The 19,257-nt window shown below is 39.4% G+C and overlaps 1 long non-coding RNA gene across 6 annotated transcripts in view; it reads right to left on the bottom strand.

Moving 5' to 3' along the window:
* The window catches only part of LOC119026270, a 112,311-nt gene extending 94,688 nt beyond the window's left edge, over positions 1–17,623 (bottom strand). For 4 of the 6 annotated variants that reach the window (XR_005077091.1, XR_005077089.1, XR_005077090.1 and 1 more), the window contains exon 1: positions 17,564–17,613. This is a non-coding gene — a long non-coding RNA (uncharacterized LOC119026270). Of the gene's footprint in view, positions 1–17,563 lie in introns of all 6 variants that reach the window. The other 2 variants (XR_005077093.1, XR_005077092.1) reach the window with 2 other exon arrangements.
* Positions 17,624–19,257: the final 1,634 nt, after the last annotated feature.

Genomic DNA, 19,257 nt, shown 5'->3' with positions numbered 1-19,257 from the left:
ACCATTTTGATTTGCATGATATTTACATCAGATATAAGTATTTAATTTTGTATAATCTCAATTATCTCCATTATTTGGTGTGTTGTGTAACAGCCAACGTAATATTTCTTTTTAAATGACTTGTTGAATTCTACAGTAGATGAACACTTGAAATTTTAAGTGAATTAATGTGAATGAAATGAAACTTGTATATTCATGTTAAGTTAATTAGAAAAGATTTGTTGATTTAGCCAATGTCCCCTTTGATTTTTTTACAGTGGTAAACCTGCGATCATCTGTATGCAAAGTTTAGTGAGAGAAGAGACATTATAACAGAGAGCACATTATAATCTTATATTGATTAAATTAAATTATGGATATTGTGTTTCTTACAAAGACCACGTGCTGATTAACTGGCTTGTGTGCTTTCCATGTAGATAGAGGAAGTTCTGCTGCGTTTTTAGCAATAATAAGTATGTGGCACAGTCTCGCCAGACGGAGATAATCACCCGGAGGAAGTTTTCAGTCATGGATCAGTCGGAACTGGAGCCAGATTCTTTCACTGTTGAATTTAAATGGACCGTCTTGAAAGCGGTGGTTTCACAGTCATTTGCATGTGAGAAATGAGTCGGCGCTCCACTGAAATGACACAAAACACAAAGAGATCTCTCGACATTCCCGCGCGGTTTTTGGCTCGACGAGATGGTCCGGAGACGATTAAGACATGAATAAAGTGTTTGGGTACACTCCCTGACAACTTTGAAATACCCACCGTGGGTATTGTGTGGAGGTGTTCTGACACTGCACAATTGCAGTTTTAAAACCTGAGCCATCTGTGCCAAGGTCTAATGTGGAGCAGCTTGTCGTAAACTCTTTGTTGGCCTCACAGTCCAGGAGCCGTGGGGCTAATAACATCACTGTTGTTAAAATTTACTGTGTTTCTACTCGCCAGAGTCAGATCCCCTCATTGATCAGAGTAAATCAACTCTCACCAAACCATAAAACATCACCTCGGAGTGATACCGCTAATGATCTGCCCCCTAGCAGACAACACCCACTGTCTGAAGGGGGCTGCTGCTGTATTAAAGCCACGCTGTCTGTCTCCTCTTCCCCCCCATGGCCTCATCACACTTCATCTAATAATGAGAATTTACTGCACAATTTTTTTTCTTTTTCTTTTTTTTTCCTTTCTTGCTCGCTTGGTGAGATAAACAGGCGATTGATGAATCAGGCGTAATGCACAGGCTTACGGGCACAGACAGCACGCAGCCCACAGTAAATATGTGCAGACAGGATCGGATTTCGGCATTAGCTGCAGGGAGATGCATTTATTTGCCTCTCAGCCAGACTCATAACAGCACTGAGCTTCAATTACCACGTCTGAGAGGTGCAGATAATACATGCAAACGGCACCACTCGCAACCATTACCAGCACGCGTATACAGTTTTGCTTTTCACACTGTCTGTCTGAACTGCACTTCATTGAACCGTGTTTGTAATAATACAGTGGAGTGATTATCCTCTGAGTGACGTACGGGTGTCTTAGTGTGTGTGTTAAATGTGTTTGACCATGTGCACTCACATGTGCCAAGATGCCCAACAAAATCCTGGAGAAATACAAAGAACAGACGGTCTCTTGCCTTCTGCCGGTTAAATTCCTCTGATCACAGTTACATCGTTTACGATGGGTTTACTCCAGGCAGCAGTCAGTGTGTAATGAAGGAACATGCTTCAGCTATACTTGTCATGTCTTGTTTCACATTTGACCTATGGAGCATTATATTGGTTAATAAGCTGCAGGCCAATACTGTGAGCAAGTAGGAGTTTTAAAAAAGATATATAACATTTTTGGCCTGGACTTTGACTGTACTCTAAGATAATACATTTATATATCTACTCGCAATTTTTGAATGAAGACTTGTGTTTCTACTCAAATATTCTATAAAATGACTTGGCTGAAGACTTTAAACTTGAGCATGACTTGAGATTAACTTGAGACATGCCTCCAGTGACCTGGAATGACCTGACTTGAAAGACCTCCTCTGGGAGACTTGAGACTTAACTTACCTTGCGATCCGACCCAAGACTCAATTTGTCGGACCGAACAGTTTACTCGTCTTTGGTGATGATGATTAGATGCTGATTTCAGACTTCACTGATTGAGATTTGGATTTGTCGCCAAGGATTTCAAACTTGTCTTCAGACTTGCTTCAACACACCTTAGCTTTCTCTGAACTGTCTGGAAAGATGTGATCGTAGACTTTAGACTTGACGCCTGATCTGAAAGACTTAGTCTCATTAGTTGCAATGAAACGGTTAGAGGAGTGCTATTTGCTTTTTAATGTCCTCTCCTATTTTGAAAATAGTCGAGGTTACCAATAACGACTGTGATAGCAGTTACATTTTCAAAATAAAAGCACCAAAACGATTTGGTCAGCAATCAGGTGCTGGACTTGCTAGGGAGGGACGCTTCCAGTAGCCGGTAGTGCTCAATATGCATTACATGCTTTAGCAGCATGTGAAGCTACCTGTCCAGAGTTGAGGCAGAGCAGCCGGTCGATATCGCAAAATACTTTCTCCATATTCTATGACTTTAAAAATCATGGCAGCATGATAAAATTGGACAAAGGGTTAATTGGATGCAGAAATTAGTGTACACCCACAAGTACACGATGAGTCATCAAACTTTTTTGTATGTCTTTTTTTAGTTTATTTTTTTAAACAGACTAAAAACTACTATGAATCTTCTTTTTTGCTATTATTGCAAACAAAACCTGGAAGGATTTATACATATATCATAAAAACACATACATTCTGACAGCATGGGAACTTTAAATACAGCTCTGATTCTTTTTAAAAAAAAAAAATTTCACTTCTTGGATGCTCCTTTTCTTTCTGTGCTGAGCACCAGGAGAAAGGCCCCGACTAAGCCAGCAGCTTAGCCACAGTGCAGTGCCTGCAGCCTGGGTACGCTGTCAGCCCCCTCCTCTCGCCTCCGCCCAGTGGATGTCAGCCCTGAATTGTGTTTTGATGTTTCCTCAGACCTACAATTGAGCTCCATTCTCAGCAGCCAAAACAGACATTTGTCAATTCATATGCATCAGGGCACTTTTTTTTTCCTCCCCTCTCCCTCCCATACCGCCGCCACTTTCTCTCTCAGCCGTGCCTTACCCAGTTTTAACTCTACCGCTGCACTCAGTGGCGTCAATCCAGCATGAGGATATGAGTGGCCGCGAGCCCCCCTGCTGCGAGCAGTGTCACATGTGATTACCATTATTTATAAAACTCACTCAGGCTCGGTTGCGTAGTCGGCCTCTCCCGGCCCTTGGCCCCGCACACTACAGTCAATATTTGCACGCAATCCTGAACTGTTGAGAGTTTCCATGGTGGTGAGAGCCTCCATTACATGAAATATTCAGGGCGCGTGGAGACTCCTGTGAGGCCCAGCGCAGGGTTTTTACTCCGATTTGATTATACGACATGATTTTTTCATGAGCTATGACAGTCCTGTTGAATTAGAGTCAGCTCTGAATCCTTGTGATAGTCACGGAAGCTCGAGAGGAGGAGGAGCAGTCTGTCCTCTTCCCTTACTGTGTCTTTAACTCGCTCTGAGGGGGGAACAAACCAGTAAGAAAGAGGGATCCCTTTTATGAAACACAAGTTATACATCATGCACGTGTCCATGCTTGGTACCATTACATCATATTATAATGTCACTGATAATAGACAATACCTGATATTTTATCAATGTCTTTAGACTGACCAACAATTGGCTGTGATCTCCATGTTTTTTTCCCTCGGCATCACGTTATGTCTTAAAGAGCTTGTAGAGTGTGGGGCACTAATACCAGGTAAGAATTTTCACATTTGAATCAATAATGAAATTTCAGATTTTAAATTGTCATATTGTATATACTGTATAACCATAATTATTAATAGTTATGTTGTACCCAGTGGCTATGAACATTATGTCCAATTTAAGGTATATGGCATCCCATCTGAAAGTCAGTCTATACTATGATGGGTCTCTTATAGTAAATATGTTGCCAGACAAACTGCGTCACATCCATGGATTTCAGAAAATTGCCAAAATTTCACGATTTGTCAAAGCGAGCAAATTATTGTGAAATTTTCACATTTTCAACAGTTCTTGAATGAACCATGCTTACCACTAAACATGCTGCGGAAAAGGAACAAAAAATCAGCTTGAAATAGTGATATTAGATAAAAAATTCCAAAAATGATGGCAAAGAAAGTCAAGTCAAAGTTTTCACAGTTTATGGCATTAGTACAGAAGCCCTGAGGGGCAAGTCAAGATTTTGTTTTTTCTGAGGATTCATTTCAGAATTGAATTGAATTGATTTTTTTTTTTTTCATGTGTGAAACTAAGGGGAAAAAAAAAAATTCGGATAAAGGAAAAAATTGAGTGTGGAAAAAAACATTCTCAAAATGTTTTTTTTTTTTTTTTTTTACTTGGTTTCAGATGTATTTTTTTGTTTTGTTTTGTTTTGTTTTCATTCATTTGGTTTTTCTATTTAAAAAAATGCCAAGTCTCACAGATTAAAAAAACACAAAAATAATAAAATTCTACTGAAAAAAATATAAGATGACTTCACAGATGTTTCTCTTCACAATTATTGTTTCATTTTAGAATTCTTTTTTAGTTTTTCCGGGATAAAAAAATTTAGAAACTTAAAAAGATTATCCTGACAACATTCTTTTTTTGTATTTCTACTAGATTGCAATTTATAAGCACAGGAGAGAAAATAATTTAGATCTGACTTGAACATGGATCACCAGGAATAAAATTCTCTCTCCCCCCTCAGGGCTTCTGTACAATTGTCTCAAACTGCACAACAACAGTTTTGAGTTCTCCACTTCCTACACGATTGTGCTGTTTCCAAACAAGTGCAGGACGTTTCTACCACCATGACAAACGAGTCCACGGTGACCAAAAATATAACATAAGCAAAAATTGCAGTGAAACATCCTGAAGTTGTGAGGGTTAATTATCCGCAACTTTCTCAGGACGGGCTGTGGCTTTTATAAAGTACTCGAGCCCTAATTTACTTCAAACCATTTAAGACAACAGTAATTACAACTGAGCTGTGCAGGATATCAAGCACTAAGTGTTTGTTGAAATGGTCAGCCTTGAAAGCCTTGACTACATGAATACATAAAGGAGTGTGGACGAGAGAGAGAGTGGGAGAGAGAGAGAAGGAGAATAAAAGGGGGAATGTATAATGAAGTATTTGACGATAACAGTGGTGCCACGGACAGTTATGGTATTATGAGCGTAAAATGATCATTAGGGGCTTTCTAATGGCAAAATCAGTCATGCTACCACACACAGACACAGCCTGTGTTGAGGGAAGTAAACAATATCGTGTGGTGATTTTATGCCTCGTGGAAAGTATGATTTATTCTCTGTGATTGTTGAGAAGCAGAACCTGACAGGTTTTAACATCTTGCACTGGCTATAATGTCACAATAAATGTCACTGAACCTTTTGTTTTTCTGATGGGAATCCATGGAATATTTCTGCTTCCAGTTCATACTGTACAATGTAGGTTTCAAATCATGCACTATGTGACTCGTTCGATATTATACAGACCACACAAATCTTTGAAGAACCGCATAATATAAAACGTTGTCTTATTATTAAATGGTAAAAAGGAAAATCCTCTTTATAAGAACCACGCCTCGGATGGCTTTACCACCAAAGGTTATAGATTTACAGCAAGACGCTGAATAACGCTGAATGGACATAACACATTATGGTCAATAGTGCTGAATGAAGTTCAATCGATCAGCTGGGTCACAGGAAACTTCAAGCTGATTTTAAGCTCCATTAATTGTTTCAAGATTACCTCATTCCCAATGTGAGAAAATCTGGATTTTCTTTGTTTATATTGTTTAAATTGAGACATCTTTGGCTATTTTCTTCTTTTCAACCAAACCAAAAACATTGCCCCTAGGGTTTAAGAAATTGTTATAAGCGCTTTTGACTAATTTCTTGCATTCACTGATGACATGGCTTATTGACAGATCTATTTATCGAAGAAAATCTGAAAGTTGCATCCAAAATGATGAAAGTATATCATCTTCAAGGATACAGAAAAGATGTTTAAAGAGAAGCATAGCATCACTTTGAAACCCAGTGGCTCCTCACAAAAGCACGTGTTGTCTTAAAGGACACACTTTGTGCTCATTTTGAGACTCAAAATTTTATTTATTTATTATTTTATAGGTTTGTGTGCTTTAATGCTCAAAAACATGTTTTCTCCTACTGTCAAGGGCTACAGCAATGTATTTCCCGCTTTGTCTGAGACACTCTGTTTTAGCTCCTGTCTCTTTAAGGCCCCTCCTCCCGATTACTCAGTCGCCTTTGATTGGTCAAGACACACATGCCTGACCCAGCACCACTAGCAACAACAGAGCAGCTGTGTGTGACTCACACGAAAACACCAAAAACGCCACAAACACTGTGAGTGGATCGACTCACCAAGTGGCCTTCACTGAGCTGCCATGCCACTGCTGCTGCTGTTAACTCACAAATGTAAGTGCTTGTTCAGGGAAGCTCCAGATGTGCCTGGCCTGTCCTGTCCTTCAGCTACCATGTTCTTTCATTTGATTTCGGATAAAGGCGTGAAATGTGGTTATTGTTAGCAGGCGGCAACAACAACAACAAAAAAGACACTGTGTGAGTCTGCTCTTTACTAGGACAGCCAAGGTCATTCTCAACACCTGCCTTTGGTCCACTGCACCAGATGATTGTCAGCTGAGTCCAACACTGTCGATTTGGCCTTTTGATTCACACACACACACACTCACGCACACACACACACACACACACACACATACACACGGACACACACACTGAGTGACTGAGTGATTACTGGCTCGTGGATCTCACAGTCTGAGTGCAGGCTTCTCCAAACACAGACCTGTTTATGTGTGTGTGACCTCGCTTGAAACAATATGATTGGTTCGCGGGCCCACCAACGTGTGCAGAATGACAGCGGTGAGAGTGTGTGTGTTTAAAACACACACACACATGCACACACACACATGCACATAGACAATTGGATGGAAGGTCGTCCATCTTTCATTTCCAGTCTAATTGCTCTCCTTTAGCTCCGTGCTAAACAGCTTACAGTACTTTTCTAATGCGGCGTGCGTTAATGCAGGAGGAAGCTCAATTCTGCCCTCATGAAAGGAGGCCGTTAGCTTGTGGCGACTGCGGTTTATTCTGCAGTCTGACTTTATTATGTGAAATGTCCTTTATTATCATAATTTTTGCATTATGAAAAAAAATAACAATGTTGCATTAAACAGCGTATGAGTGAGGTCATTTCTGACAGAAGTACTTCAGACTGTTCTGAGCTGAAGAGTTGGCTGACTTGTAATGTAATGTTTGGATTCTCGCGCGCTGCAGCCACTAAACATTTTTAAGAGAGATGGATGTTCATTCAGTTCAACCGCCTTTCTTTCTTTATCATGCATCGGGAATGTTAACACCCGTCACAATCCGGAGAGTTAAGTGATAGCTCACGTATCTGTTTGTCAAGAGCACAGTTCTTCTAATTACCATCTTTACCATCCAGTGGCCTATTATTATTATCATTATTATTATTATTATTATTATTATTATTATTATTATTAATAATAATAATAACAATAATAATAATAATAATACAACTGCATTGAGCTATAGCCTTTTTAGATATTGAATTATCTACTGGCTAATTTCCTCAATCAGGTCTTCAGCATTCAGGTTAATACCAGACCATGACAGACAGATCTTTAACAGAGGTTTACTCTCATACAATTCTTTCTCTAGAGATGGGATTTCAGTAAACATGTAATTCTTACACATTTTTTAACCTGGGGTACCATCATTTTCATTGTCAAATTATTACAAGGTTGTGTTTTCAATTCCGTTTGCTTTGTTTTTTCAGCAGGACTGCACAAAAAAAAAAAAAAAAAAACACTTGGCAGAAGAGTGTAGCACGGGCAAAGGAATAAACTCTGAGTTACAGAATGACATTTTGGAGTAGATCCAAATTGCATAGCTGATACAAAAAACAGTTTTTCCTTCATTAACATAGCAAGATAGAGCATTTAGCCATGGCTGAATGAGTGCCATACATCCAGTGGATGAAGATCAATAGTGATGATCATTACTGTTGTACAGATATGATGACTCCATATGATAATCCATGTTCACTTATACCAGTAATCGTTAAAGAGGAGCCACATAGATGCTGAAATTTAACATAGGCGGCAGTTAGAGTGACTGTTGGGGGGGGGCAGTGGTTTCATGGTAGAACTGGTGCCGCTGTGACGTGTTTTCTGGTTTGGTTATGGGAACAACAATATGCACATATCATTAAATTAATTAGTTGTTTTTATATTCAAATTGAAATTAGATCTGAGTAAAAATGTCTTCCTTGTGAATTATTTCTAATTTTGAATCACACAGCTGAGATGAAGAGAAGAAACAACATATTCTGGCATCAAGTCCAATCTAAGAGTGGAGTGTTGGCCTTGGTACTCTATTGGTTATTCTTACTAATATTTTTTTTTTCTTTTTTTACTTTACATTTTAAAATGTTCAAAAAGACTGTATCCTTTTTTTTTTTTTTTTTTTTTTAAAATTTCAGATTCTTCATGAATGAATGTGTAAAAATGGTGCTGGGGTGCCGTCTGACTCAATGACAGCAGCACCTGTTTAACTGGGGGAGCGAGTTTAGCAGCCAGACTGGAAAGTACATCAGCACACAGCCTCAGTCCATCAGGAGGGAAACTGTTTCCATCCAGGCTGCATTTGTGGCTCAGCAAATTCAGAGCTCCTAAAGAGGTCTGCGAAAAAACCTGCAGACGGAGCAATTTGATAATCAGGTTAAGAAGTCTTCTGTACACTAATCTTAACTACATCCATACTTTTACAAATGCAAACTCTTTATAGCAGCGACAATTCAAAACTGTAATTATTTTAATGTTATAAACCTACAAATTTATCAGATAGATACCAGCTACAAATGCAAATTTCACCCATTAAATGGTAAATAAAAAGATGATTTTTCTTATTAACATAAATTGGATTATCTAAACTCATAATAATCTTATTTCCGATAGGTTTGAAGTGTTTTATTGTGTGTCGTGTTGTTGATGCCTGAAGTTGGGAAGGCTAGCATTTTTTGGGGGGGCCTATTTTTGCAACATATTCAATGTAAATCTCCCATAAACACTTGCACACAGGATAGATATTCTAATAAATTGTAGATTTTTACCAACTAACAGTTATCTAAAAAAGAAAAAGAAAACGCCGGCCATCACAAATCTGTGATTCTTCTTGGATGCCCTCATCAAACCCATCCATCAATTGTGTCAGGCGCAAAGGTCAAGTTTGGATATTTGCTTTTCCGTAAGCAGCCGCTTATATACCGCTTTATCTGGAGCTGAAGTGCTGAGGGGGGAAGCCTGCTGCTGTGGAACGAATCAAACCCCGGCTTTTCTGATAACTGCTGCGATCAGACTGAGAAACTGTGTCTGATTGTTTGACAACACTGTCGGTCCACGGTGTTCAGCGCCGCACGAGTGGAAGAATGACTTTCACAATGCCATTGTCTGCTCTCCCTTTCAGTACTTACATATCCGGGAGTGGATAAATGCTACTCGAGAACCGAAACGATTGTAAAAAAGAAAAAGAATTGCAGTTAAACCAGTGAGAACTGTGCACGCAGAGCTGTAATAAAAGTGTGATAAAGTATGAACATTTATAATGTTTTGAACCTCACAAAATTCATGGCAAGAGCCACATTTCATAACATCCCGTGTAAAGTATAAACAGCGGCCCGGAATGTGGTTCAAAAAGACTGCTTTTGTGTTATCACTGGTCTAATTGAAGTGGTAACAGCTTCATCACTGCAGCCGTGGGGTGTGAAGAAACGAAGACTACAGACCGTGGTTATCTATTATGCCGCTAATTATAGGAATACGCCTCGGGCTCAGCAACTGTCCCTGGCACTGCACTATCTGTAATCTGTTCCAGAACTCGAGAGTGCTTCACAAGGTTAGGAATAGGGACGAGACAGACCGCACAGTAGGTGGAGCTGATGTTTGTATCATCCGACCGAACAAAAACAACAAAATTAGCTTTGAAATTAAAAGAAAAAGTTTGATTGGGAGTATTGTTTGGTCGTACGCGCGTTCGTGTGTGTGTGTGTGTGTGTGTGTGTGCGAGCAGCTGCGCGAGGGTGATTATGGCGTGACAGCTGCTGACAGAGAGCTCGACTCGAGGCAAGTCAAGAGGTCTTAAATAAGGCAGTAGCTTTTTCGGAGTAGCTGCACTCGTCTCCGCACACTTTCCCCTGCCGCTCTGAAAGGCGGCAATTACCATGTCAGCTGCTATAATGCTAACATGAGGAAAATAGCTCCGGCTAATTATTCACTCTCTTGTTCAGTCGGTTTCGAAAGCAGGAGAAGCGGGAAGTATAGAAGCCGTGGAATGGACAAAGGCATGGTAATGAGTGAAAACTGATGACAGATTGAAAATGCAATGTTGGTCCTCAGACGTTAACGTTCTGCCAGCTTTGGGAAAATACTATTATACCAGTGTCATAGAAGGGAGAGAAACATTACAGGGTCAGAACCTGATGCCCACCCAGAACACCTACTGCACCCACTCACCGATAGGAGGACGCCACTGATTGGGACATTGAGTGGTTTGCAAGTATTTACCTGGTAAACCAGAAGCCAAATGTTATTAGTCTGATAACAATTTCAAAACCACAGCAATAAATGGTGTCAGTATCTTGCTCAGGGGCACTTCAACAATCAGCTAGGGGGAGCCTGGATTTGAACCAGCAACCTTCCAATTACCAGACAACCTACCAGTGTTGGGGAGACTAAAACTGCATGTAGTTGAACTACATAGCTCAGCTACAATTTGCTGAAACTTGCTGGTAGTTAAACTACAATCATATTTCATGCTGCATCAAGTATTTCAACTACTTTTTGGGTCATTTTTTGTAATTTAAATACTTAATTTACATGCTACAATTTTGGCCAATAACATGCAATTTTTTTGTCTTTGAAAAAAGGCATGAAACATGTCATGACATGCCAAGCCAATGTTGCCTCTGATTGGCTTGCCCTGGCAGCACTCAAATGCTTCACAGAGTGGGTGGGTCTTTGTGCCAAGGAGGGCAGTGGTCATATGGCCCCGAACATGCCAGCCCACCCATGGCTATATTTGCGCATGTACATGTTGGATGTAGATGCATCTACAGACACGACCCACGTGTTCACGTGCTCATGCCTAAGTGTCTGAAGTTCCTGTCATGTTGACCAAAAAAAGTCAGCTTTTGTTCTTTAAAAAAATAAAACTTGAGTTGAGAGTCATATTTCTGCTGGCATGTGAATTTTTTGTTGGATTATATTTTGTTTCATATACACCTATGTTGACTTATTTAGTGCTGAGTTAAAAGAGTATAATGAGTATAAAGCAGTTGCTGAAGCTAGCAATAGTTTTACAAACTACTGCCAGGCTGAACTACATGCAGTTTTACAAGCTATGCTTGCAAAGTAGCTTCCCCAACACTGCAGCCTACTCTACCTCCTGAGCTATACTTTCCCGTGTTGAAGTCCAACAAAAGTACAAAACTCATATTGCACACATATTTACAGACAAAGGGGTATATTCTGCCTATTAAACCTCTGTTCAAATAAATTCTGAAGACTGTATAAATATAAGGGGTTTTTTTTAATTAAAACTGTGCATTCAAAAATGGAATCCATGTTGTGTACGAGGTCAATGTGTACTGTGCATATCATACATGTGTTGTGTTTATATAATCATCTGCCAATGATGAGCTCGACAAAGAGAGACCCATTGTTCCACTTCTCACATCGTAAATTTAAAACTGTCTTCCAAAATAAAAAGTTTCGTCATCGGCCTCCACAGCTCACAATCCATTAGAAATAAACCCGGAGCTACCTTTGTCCTCGGCTGAGGCTGTTTTGTGAAGGGGCTAACTCTGCAGCGTCTTTGAAGTGTAAATAGTCTCCTCATAATAGAAAGTAGCCGTGCAGCGCGGGGTCCTGCTTTTGTGGAGGAGCAGCTTTTTTGGTTGTGTTACCTCTGAACCCGTTCTTTCATAGTCTCTCCTGTATTTGCATTTTCTGCAGCGGAACTCGACTTAGTTCCCCGCTGGTCAAAAAATCCAAGCGCATATAAATTTTGTTTTCTTTTCATATTCCTTGTAGGAAGTGAACAGATTATTTTCAAGTTTAGGACAAAACTTCCTTGAGCTCTAATAAGACGGGGGCGTAAAAGTCCCCCCTTTCTCGAGAATCAGTCGAACTCGGAGGTCGTTCAGAAATTCTGCCACCGCTCGCAATTAGTGGCCCCCCCCCTCCGGTGAGAGGAGCGTTCGAGTGGCTTAAACGATTTCACGTGGTCTGATGTCCGTCTTCCTTCTCGAGGACTTTGTTTTCCTCGCGCACGACGCATTAGTGAGATGTGACGGCTCTTCAAGTGTGACTACTTCTCTCCATCCTCTGAAAATATGCCTATCATGAAATTACCTCCATCGTGTGTGTGTGTGAGACGCTTCAGTATCATGAACTGTGAGACGAGTGTCCTCCGAGTCAAATGTGACAGCTTTAATAGCTTTATAGATGAAAATAGTGTATTTTTAGATGCTGGGTTACGTTATCGCCCATGATTTTCCTGCCGAGCACCGGGGTGTGATTACGTGATGACTCTATCTTTTTATCATAGTTGTTAGGGTTCGTGCTGTCCAGAGGAGGAGGAGGAGGTGGAGGAGGAGGCAGACACATTGATATTACATTATTTATCAGGCTGTAGCACTTAACATCAGCGAGGGCCTTTGACTTCACACACACACACGGGCACACACACAAACCTGCACCTGTCCATGGCTGACAGTGAATTTGCCTCGTCATTATTTATCTCCCTCGAAGACATTGATTTAACTGAGCCGGATGGGTCTGTCTAATCCCTCCAGTTATTGGAATTCTGCTTTAATAAAAAAAAAAAATAGGGGGCTTATGGGAATGGAATGGGAAAGGAAACTCTTCCAGAATCCATCAGACGACGTGGAGGTGTTGATACCACCCACCTCCCCTTCTGGATGATTTTAATCAAACACACGAAGACAAGCCGATAAAGACTCGATAGTATTTATCTGTCACACTTTACAGCAGCGTGACCGAGGTGTTTATTCACTCACTTATATATTTTACTTTCCCGGAATCAAATCAGCTCCAGCGTGTAATTTTACTAAATCAGGAGGTCACAGAGTGTTTACAAGAGGTGCTCCGATGATCGAGCACGCAAATAGATTATAACAAACAAAGCTTTTCTATTTGAACTAAATTATTTTCATGACAGAATCAACATTTAAATCTCTGGACACAAACTCATTTATTGGTCACTAATGTTAGTAGTCACTGTGTAAGCATCATTTCACCTTGACGCCAAAGTCCAACGTTGTTCATGTTGTGAATATTGCTCAAACTTTCTTTCTGATACGAACCTCTGTGTCACAAACAAGAACAAATTAAAGGTGATACATAACTAAAATCTTACTACTACTTATACTTTACCGTTTAACAATGAAATGGTCGCTGCATGCTGCCCATATTTAACCTGTGTGGGCAGTTCTGTCATTTATTACATCCCCCAGGCAATGTAGAGTTGTTCATGAGCTAGGCTAACTATCACTCCTCTCGGTATTATGTATCTTAAGACCTGAAGTTACGTTGGCTAAGTGAGCACACAATGGCTAAGGAGAGCGGGTATTGTATGGCTTACAGGTTGTGTATTTATTTCTGTTGACTGTGGCACCAATAATATCATTCAACCTTGTAAAATAACTACAAATACAATTGTTTTAAACACATACATATTAAATTAAATTGCGCGTAATTAAATCCAAATTCACATCATTTTCAAATCAATAACTGAAATGTTTGTGAGACTGAACTCCATATTAACTGACGGTAATGGGTCCAAACAGCAGAAGTGCACACAGAAAGCAGTGTCTCAATGTTTGAGGCACACTTTGCCTCAAACATTGAGTATTTCAATGCATCTACATTTTATTGTGTTACTTTAGTTCAAAGTAAAGGGTCACATTTGATGCAAAGTGCAAAGGTTTTCCATGATTAGTTAATACATGAAATAATTTAGTCAAGTTGAATTTATGTGATTTATACATGTGTTTCCTCAGTTACTATGAAGTTAAGCGGGGAACTTTTACAATTGTTTATAGTTTAAGAACTGTACATATAAGTAATGCATTCAAATGTGTTATTTTGTGTCCTATAATAAATCCCACATCGAGCGATTTAATTTATACACACTGAAAATCTATTTTGAGTGGACATATGGGTGGAAATGACCGTCCTCTGTATGGTCTCCCTCCACATGCACCAGAAATCCCTCAAACACTCAGCATGATTATTACCTTGATAAGAAATGAGTCAACAACGGGTGGAAATATTCTGCACATTTTCGGGAAATGTTCACTGTTCAAGTTGGCTGATAGCCTTCAGAACATGTCAGGGAGGAAGAAAGCCTCAACGAAAGAGACGAGATGAACGTGTCTCTCAAATAAGTTTGTCAGTGTCAAGCCAGTGCAATACAGGAAGTTGTCAATATGCTACTGTTGAGGACACTGTGGTCATGTCCTTGGTATTTATTTTCCTTTTTAATGTTTCTTTTTTTTTTTTAAATGATCATGTAATGATTAAAGTGTTAAATTAAAGTGTCAAACTGCTACAACTATTGAGTTGTCATTTATCAATATCACATTGACCAAAAATGAGAAAAACCTCTTATTATACTGACAGTATTTTTATTTTATCCTTTTAAAGAACAGACTGGTATGTGTTTAAATGAATAAACAAACTTTAACAGGCCTGTTGATCATAAATAATTATGATTTATTAATTGCAGACAACTTCCTTCAGACTGTGGAACATTTTGTTGTTTGTTTGGTTTTTTGTTCTTCTTTTGTAAATCAAATTGTAATTTTCCAACAAGCCATTTTTGCCAGAAGAAGCTTTTATTTCTATTTTATCTATTTATTCTTTTCCAGCCCTGCCTTGCTATCTGGTGGGTTTTCCCACATTCCTGAGATTTGTTGCTAAGCTGGGCTATAAAATCTGTAATATTTTTTTTTTTTACATATCTTCTGATTGATTCTAGGCCAATTTCTGTCTATGCCTATGCATTGACATTAAATGATTGTTTTTACTCTCAAAATGCTTCCAAGTGCAATGAAGTACATAGATTTTTAGTTTTCACAACTTTCTTGGCAAGGACAAGCCCCCGAGCAGGTCTCCTGATCTCAGTGTTTCTAAAATCCTGGTTACAGCCGCGGTTTAGATGTTCAGTAAACTTCTACTCAGCATTGTTACTAACCGTTATTCAATTAATTCACAATTTCTCACAGTCGAGAAAGGTGTCTTCTTTTAGTGGAAAGAGTTCTTTCGCGGCAGGAAAAAATAAAGACGAGCGCCGCTGTATCCAGTTACACAGAGGTCATGGGAAGCAGCCTCTAAAAAGGCATGTCTGACAGAGTGCTGCTCTCTCACCCCATTTATCCCCTGTGATGGATGGCTCATTTTATACACCATTAATCCATCCATTTGTCAATTACTAATGGAAATTTTGGGGTTGAGGGCGGGATGGGTTCAGGGCCAGGATCTGTCAAGTCACTGTATGCCGTCTTGCATCGCTGCTGGCTATAATTACAGAACCTGTCTGAAAAGTAACGGAAACACTCATCCTATTATCAACACCGTTATTTCCATTTTGGAATACATTTTGTGTTTGGACTGTGAGCATGCTTGGCCGTGTACCATACATTGTTGTGTTGTATAATAAGCATTCACTGTGAGGCAAGTGGCTTGCTGATGGCCCTCTGCTGAGTGAGCAAATTATACCTTGGTTTCAGTTTTTTTTTTTCTTTCTTTCTTTCTTTCTTTTTTTTTTTTTAACCAGAGAACAACGCGTTTAGAAAGAAAGGAGAACCGACACGGATTTGTTCCCAGACACCTTTCAAAAACTCCTTTAATGAGAGAAAACGTGTGGGAATTATGGGAGATTATGCAAATAAGGATTCAGTGATGTTCATGAGGGTTTGTTGTGTCGTTCCATCCCTTTTATCTGAAGTCGGGGGAGTAGTGGAGTGCATTAAAAATGTCTTTTATTCTTTGCTTTAGAACGCGATTCTACAGTTAGTTAGTATAACAGCGGTAAAATATGTGTAAAAATTACACAAAGTGTCGATTATTCAGCAAAAGTAATGTAGTTGATTACGAAGTTGAGCTGCTTGTACTTTACATGAGTCCTTTCTTTACATGAAATACTGAACTTTATACTTCCTTATAATTATTTGAGAGTTTTATTAACTAGTTACTTTACAAATGAAGACTCAAAGGTCTTATGAATTATCTTTTTGAAATAAATTAAACTAACCAACAATACAAATGAGTAATGTTGAGACAATTAATCATTAGTGCTTAAAATTAATTGACTTGATAATTGTTTTTTACTGCAAAATATGTCAAGGTTCCAACTTCTCAAATGTACATATGGGTCACTTCTTTCTTACTTTTTCAAATCATTTTTCAATCAGTTTGATGGTTGGACCATAGTGTAGGTGTCATTTACATTGAGCCACTGTTAAAGGTTCCTATCTGTGAGGAAAACTTGATTTTTGAGTCTCATTCAAAACTCATAAAAAACTGACGCTTTGGTGTGCGGGGGGAGTTTGGAATGAGACCAAAAAAAAAAAAAAAAGTCAACTTTTCTTACAAATAACTTAACACCGTTCAGAAATGTCCAATTTTGTCCCCATCACTTCAACAAAGCATAATTAACCAAGAATGTACCATTTCGCAAGATAAAAATCTCCTCTGACCTCATTCTTGCCTTAAATCACATCCTGAAGATTGTTTAAAACATGTTCTTTTCATCTGAGCACTTATTTTCCAACCGCTTTTCAACACAAAATAGACGACCTTGAGTATTGTGCTGGGTTACAACACCTATATGAATTATTGGCCCTCTGGTTTTGCTCTTGAAGAATGCTTTAAAAGTCCTCGAACAGCATCGTTTCAAAAGAGGACCGACCTTGCTTATATAAAAGTGTGACTTGTTGACATATTTTCTACAGGTCATCTCCCCACTGCTTTGAATATACTTCAGTAATATATATCATATTATAATAATGCTATATTAAAAAAATATGAGTTGAAGTCCCACACAAAAAAATGCAAACTTAGCAACAACAGGTAACTATAACATTAAAATCTATCTAACTAATAAATAAATAAATAAATAGAGTTTGGTACTAATTTGGTACTTTTCATCTATCAGGGACATATTTCTAGTGGCAACAAAAATCGCCAGGGGGGGTGAACGTAAACTCCCATGCTATAAACAACTGCACCAACAATGCACAACCCCAAGGCATAAAACAAATTAATAAATCATCAGAGCCAGCCGCTTCATAATAAAAAAAAAAAAAACGTGTCTTACCGTCACGCAGTTCTCCATGTCTACCTCTTCATCCTCCTCTTGCTCATTATTCCTCTCGGTCCTGTCTTTCTCCCTGGTGCTCAGCTGTGTCGCTAACATTAGTGCTAGCAGTGTTAGCGCTAGTGCTAACGTTAGCTGAAGCTGCACTTGATTTTAAAAACGAATCAGTCCGTTTGCAGCATTTTTCACCATCAACCAACAACAGTGCTCTCTGAGATTTCTCTCTCTTTTCTCCGCTCCCGCTTCGTGTCGCTTCATGCGTCGATTCATTTTTCTTTTTTCTTTTTTTTTCGCTAGCTTAATCTCAGTCAACTTCCAACTCCCAACTTTCAACAACCACTTAGACGGTCTACTCCATTCAGTCTCGAAATTCCCAGAAGGCATTGCTTCATTTTAACTTTTGAAATACAATAATCAGATTTAAAAAAAAAAAAAAATGCAGGTAGATTTGTTTTAATTCAAACCATGCACGTTTTTGAACATCTGAATAAGACATTTGGCTACAAAACAATGCAGGCTGATATAAAGGTTTGTGACTGTATACGGTAACCATGACTGTGAGGGGATATGTAGGGGAACATATACAACTTTGGCTGTCTTCAGTTTCACTTAGAAGTAGGCCAAGAAAAAAGGTCTTAGATCCGTATTTTAAGTGGTTTGCCGGCTCAACCGGCCCACGAGCGCCGGTGGTCTCTCTGGCACCTGCCCAAATTCCAGACTACCACTCCACGACTGGGTTTTACCAACATATGCATTCAGTAAAATGTTCAATATTCAGTTCTTGTGTTGTGTTATAGCATGAAACATTTTTACTGATTCCTATCTAGTCAAATACTGATGTGTAGTAGGTCTGGTCATCAGCCTGTGATGAGATGGGAATGAGACTATCTCACAAATATGACCTTTAAGTAAGGTATATTTACTTCCTCCACCACAGCTATCACTTGAGGTACAAATTCACAACCATGGTTACATATGTGGTTGTTCTATTCTCCCAAACAATATTACTGTAAAGGGGAAATAAAAAAAGTAATAAATCCAGTAAAACTGGTTAAAATGGGAGAATGGGGAATAGCTGAAGGGACATATTTGAGCATTGGAAATAAAATGTTTGCGAGAACCTATCTGCTGTCAGTCCCTGGAAATTGTGCAGACGTCCCGTTTCCTCTGCCTCATCTCTGAACGATGGGCGGATGTCTCTTTAACAGCTGGGGTTACCGACACAGCGGCTCTCGGGCCTGATGAGCTGCTCTCTCTATTTGCTCTGCTCATTCTCCTGAGCGCCGTGGCCATCCAGATTAGAGCCTATGGCCCATTAGGCAGCCAGGGAGGTGGGCAACCTCGGAGGTGTAGCAGCAAGTGTGTATGAGAGTGTGCGTGTCTGTGTGCCCAGTAAGATCGACACTACAAGTCATTCTGGGGAGAAATTGGCCCGTAGGAGAGTTTGCGTGCTTGTACTTCTATTTTTTATGAGGACCAAATGTCCTAACAAGGACAGAAACCGGAGGAAAATAAATTTCACTGTGGACAGGAGATATTTTAACAAGTAGGACACATATCGAGGTTCAATAAAGATCAGGCTGTGTGTTTACTCATTTCTGTGAGCGGACTAATTTGAGAAGAATGCATGATGGAAATGTCACTGTCGGGCCACATGAATGGAAGAAGTCACTTGTCAGCTGGGCTGCCCTTGA

The sequence above is a fragment of the Acanthopagrus latus genome, chromosome 9 (genome assembly GCF_904848185.1).
Source record: "Acanthopagrus latus isolate v.2019 chromosome 9, fAcaLat1.1, whole genome shotgun sequence".
Lineage (NCBI taxonomy): Eukaryota > Metazoa > Chordata > Actinopteri > Spariformes > Sparidae > Acanthopagrus > Acanthopagrus latus.
Note: the sequence above shows the minus strand (reverse complement) of the source record. Positions and strands in the feature narration are given on the sequence as shown.